The sequence below is a fragment of the Octopus bimaculoides genome, chromosome 26 (genome assembly GCF_046866305.1).
Source record: "Octopus bimaculoides isolate indiv1 chromosome 26, ASM4686630v1, whole genome shotgun sequence".
NCBI classification, from domain to species: domain Eukaryota; kingdom Metazoa; phylum Mollusca; class Cephalopoda; order Octopoda; family Octopodidae; genus Octopus; species Octopus bimaculoides.
The window spans coordinates 18,106,774-18,111,773 of NC_142953.1; the positions used below are offsets into that span (position 1 = coordinate 18,106,774).

At 36.7% G+C, this 5,000-nt stretch overlaps 1 protein-coding gene across 2 annotated transcripts in view; it reads left to right on the forward strand.

The window, feature by feature from the left end:
* LOC106875654 (nitric oxide synthase 1) overlaps positions 1 to 5,000 on the forward strand; it is a 168,936-nt gene that overhangs the window by 129,691 nt on the left and 34,245 nt on the right. The window lies entirely within an intron of this gene.

A 5,000-nucleotide genomic window follows, 5' to 3' on the forward strand; every position in this document is an offset into this window, starting at 1 on the left:
TATTATTATTATTATTATTATTATTATTATTATTATTATTATCATTATTATTATTATTATTATCATTATTATTATTATTATTATTATTATTATTATTATTATTATTATTATTCAGTAGTTTTATTTTTATAACGTGCTTTCACTTCACTACCGAGCGCAGCTCTGTGTGCCTTGGGTATGTGCTGTGGTTTGCTGTGATGCTCTTATGCTTACTGTATTGAAAGTGTTTTGCGTAGGATGTGTGCAGTGCCCAGTAGTGCAATTTTCTGTATGTTCTATATATTTGTAAGTCCTGGTGTTTTTATGTATTTGTCTGAATATGTTTTATTATACCTAAGGCACCTACTATAATAGGAATTGTTTCTGTTTTTAGATTCCACATTCGAGTTGCCTCTATTTCCAGGTCTTTGTATTTTGAAAGTTTCTCCATTTCTTTTAGGGAAACGTTGTCATCTGCTGGTATTGATACATCAATTAGAAAGTATTTTTTCCTTCATGATCTTTGACAACTATATATCTGGTCTATTGGCCTTAATTTCTCTATCTGTGTGTATTGGCATATCCCAGAGTATGGTTGCTTTCTCGTTTTCTGTGACCTTTTCTGGCGTGTGTTCATACCATCTTTTTTCTGTTGTTAATCCATAGTGTTGGCATAGCTTCCGGTGTATATAGGTCCAGCTCTGTGTCTGTGAATATATTCCTTCTTAGCCAGGACTGGGCAGCCAGAGATAATATGATATATTGTTTCTTGTCCATCTCCACATATTCTGCAGTTACTTGTTATATTTCTTTTCATTATATGTTTCTGGTAATTTCTGGTGGGGAGGCTTTGGTCTTGTGCAGCAATTAAAAATCCTTCAGTCTCTGCTTTGAGTCCTGAGCTTCTCAACCATTGCTGGGATTTTTCTCTGTCTATTTCTTTTGCATTTAGTTTAGCCCAGTATTTACCGTATAGGGGCTTTTCTTGCCATCGTTTTATCATGGTCCGTTGTTGCTCTAGTTTTAGTTTGGATTTCATTTGTTTTATAGCTTTTGTTGTTTCTTCTTCTTCTCTGTTGTTTTGCTCGTGTTTTGTGGCTATTTGTATTAGTTTTCCTTGCTTCTGAAGTAGGTATTTTTGCAGTCCTATGGTGGTTATTTAATAATAGTTTTCCAGTTGTATAAGACCCCTACCACCTTCTGTACGTTGTATATATAGCCTTTCTATGTCAGAATTTGGGTGGTGCATCCTAGATCCTGTCATTATTTTTTCTTGTTTCTCTGTCTATTTTAGATAGTTCGTTTAGTGTCCAGTTAAGGATATTGTAGCTGTAACTTATAACTGGGACGGCTAAAGTGTTAATACCAATTATCTTGTTTTTAGCATTGAGCTCTGTTTTTAGTATTGATCTAACTCGTCTATAGTACTCTTTCTTTATTTTCTCTTTCATTTGTGTGTGTTGTATCCTATCTAGTTCATTGATTCCTAAATATTTGTATGGCTGGCTTTCGTCTAATTATCTTATTTCATTGGCTTTATCTAGTGTGTTGTTGCTACTCTTAACTAATTTTCCTCTTTTCAGGGTTGCTTTGGCATATTTTTCTAATCCGAATTTCATATCTATTTCCTTGGTCAAGCCATGTACTGTCTGTAGTAGTGTTTCCAGCTCTTTATCATTTCTAGCGTATAATTTTAGGTCATCCATATATAAAAGGTGGCTGATTGTTTTGCCGTAACATTTGTATCCGCATTCAGTTCTATTTAGCAATTCAGTTAAAGGTGTGAGTGCCAGGCAGAACAGGAGTGGAGAGAGCGTGTCTCCCTGGAATATTCCTCTTCTAATGGGGATGGCTTTCGTTTTCACAAGTCCCTCTTTTGTTTGGAGCTGTAGCACTGTCTGCCATTTATTTATAGAGTGCCTTATGTATTTTATAATAATTGGTGCCCCACCTTGTTTATGGCCAGTGTTTCGAGGATCCACGTGTGGGGAACACTGTCGAAAGCCTTTCGGTAGTCAATCCAGGCCATACTGAGGCCTTTCTTCTTTCTGCGGCTGTCTTCAGTTATGGCTTTATTGATCATTAATTGATCTTTACAGCCGTATGAGCCCTTGCAGCATCCCTTGTGCTCTTCTGGAAACAGGTTGTTATTTTCCAGGTGCTTACTCAATCTCTGCGATATTATTGCAGTAAAGGCTTTGTATATTGTAGGGAGACAGGTAATAGGTCTGTAGTTTTGCGGTTTCTCCGTTTCCGTGGATTTGGGAATTATCATTAAGGCGGTCAGCTGGCAGAATCGTTAGCACACCGGGCAAAATGCTTAGCGGTATTTCGTCCATTCTTAGGTTCTAAGTTCGAATTCTGCCGCGGTCGACTTTGCTTTTCATCCATTCGAGGCCGATAAATTAAATACCAGTGAAACACTGGGTCGATGTAATCGAGTTGTTCCCTTCCCCCAAATTTGAGGCCTTATGCTTCCATTAGAAAGGATTATTATTATTATTATTATTATTATTATTATTATTATTATTATTATTATTATTATTATTGTTGTTGTTATTGTTGTTGTTGTTGTTGTTCTTCTTATTATTATTATAATAATAATAATTATTATTATGTAACATTAATTAGCTTAGGGTGAATGGCTGATTGAGAGAGTTCTTCAACTAAAGCGAGATTTGAACGCGAAACCGCGGAACTGAATTGCATTAAAGAACAAAATAACCAGTCACCTTATTTTCACCTGCACATCACAGCCATCATTATTGTCATCATAATAGTTACCATCGTAGTCGTCATTGAAATTATTCCGTGTGTCTTTAGATCCTGAAGACAGAGACTGTTAATGTGGCGAGGGTGGATAAACCATTGTAGTATGAAGCAAATACTTCAAGTGTTCAGGTTTCAAATCTCGGCAAATTCAAGTGTGCCTGTCATCCTTACATCTCTGCATGAAACAAAGTACCATTCAACTATTAGTCAATTTAATCCACTCCACCGCCTGCAGTGAGTGTGTGTGAGTACTTGTGACATTGTTAGAAACAACAAAATCATCACCATCAGTATCAACAACATCAACAAGATCACCACCACCACTAACAACAACAACAACGTCGACGACGACGATGACATGCGCAACAGCTTGAAATAACAACAACAACAATAGTTTATTAGAAATGAGACATATAGTGTCAACCCACAGAAAAGTGCCATCTTGTATTCCTACCAGAATCCTAAGAAAGATTCTTGAGATTTGGAGAACAGAAGAACAACATTCCTGCTAATTAAATTAGTATTTAAATGGTTAATGGTTAATGGTTAATGGCTTAAAATCAGAAACAGAAGAGTTTATCATAGAAGCCTAATACAAATGCCTACCTACAAGGAACTACCAGGTCAATATATTAAAGAACGGCAGCTTCTCTGGGTGAGACTTGGAGTCAATGGAAAATACCCAAAGAGGACTAATAATACCGATGTTGACAAAGCTCTTACCCATCAATGGCTAATGGCTTCTGGCTTAAAATCTGAAACAGAAGGGTTTATTATAGCAGCCAAAGATCAATACCTACCTACAATGAACTACCAGGCCAACATATTAAAGAACAGAAGGTTCCCAACATGCCGTGTATGTAAACGACAAAATGAAACCATTGATCATGTTGTCTCCATGTGCAGAGTATCTCAACAGGCATGATTTTGCTGCACAATATATTCACTTGGTAATTTGAAAAAATCTGGACCTGCCCCATGATAAAAATTGGTGGGAACACAAACCACCTCCAGTGCATGAAAATGATCACATCTCATTCCTCTGGAACTCCAGCATTCAAACTGACAGAAAGATAGATGCAAATAGGCCAGACATCATACTGAAAGACTTCAGACAAAAACCATGCCTCCTTATTGATATGACTGTCCCAATCGATATAAACGTATCTGTCAAGACCTACCAAAAACTGAGCAAATATAAAGATCTTGAAATAGAAATTAGCAAAATGTGGAATCTGAAGACTAAAACAATACCTATTGTCATAGGTGCCTTGGGAATGACAGCGAAACGGGCTGATTACTACCTAGCTCAGATACCAGGAAACTCCAGAATGGCAGAAATTCTAAAGATAGTGTTCATGGGAACTGCCCATATCCTACGTAAAATATTGTCTGTGTAATCTAGATAATATCCCAGGAGAACCATGTCTCAGATAAATCCAAAAGATTGTGCTTACAAGTACTGCCCACATCCTTAGAAAAACCCTATCACTTTAAATGCCTGTGCTGTATTCCATGAAGATATTTCGCTACTGCCCCTGCCATTTCCCCTCCCCAAGCTTTCAGTCAAACTGTAACATCTCTTATTCTTCACTCGCCCTAGGATGCCGGGTGTGTCTCGGCAAGTGATTGTAACAAACATGCAGATTAAAAGTAAACAACAACAACAACAACAACAACAACAACAACAACAACAACAATAATAATAATAATAATAATAATAATAATAATAATAATAATAAATCTTTCTACTACAGACAAAAGGCCTGAAATTTTGGTGGAGAGGTATAGTATATTACCTTGACGCTTGTCCTCTCTTATAAAACATCAGCTAAAACTATTGACTGATGGCGCAAATCGATTGCCAGACTGTAGTAAATTCCTGAGTAGACGAAGCGGTGAGTGGAAGTGAACAAACTTGACAGCAGTTGCAATATGTCTGAAAGATTTTCACAACAGCTTCTGGAGAGTTTTATTATGCTTATACACCAACTTAATGCATTAATATATATATATTCTGGTAACTTGACTGACGGAAGAAGGTCACGAATGATCCGTTCATTTTTTCCTGTTCTTCTAATTGTTATTTTTCCTGTCCGCCTTTGTATCGGCTATCTGTCCGGATGTTTTATTGTACTCCATTGCGTTTTCGTTCTATTATATATATATATATATATGTGTGTGTGTGTGTGTGTGTGTGTGTGTGTGTGTGTGTGTGTGTGTGTGTGTGTGTGTGTGTGTGTATATGT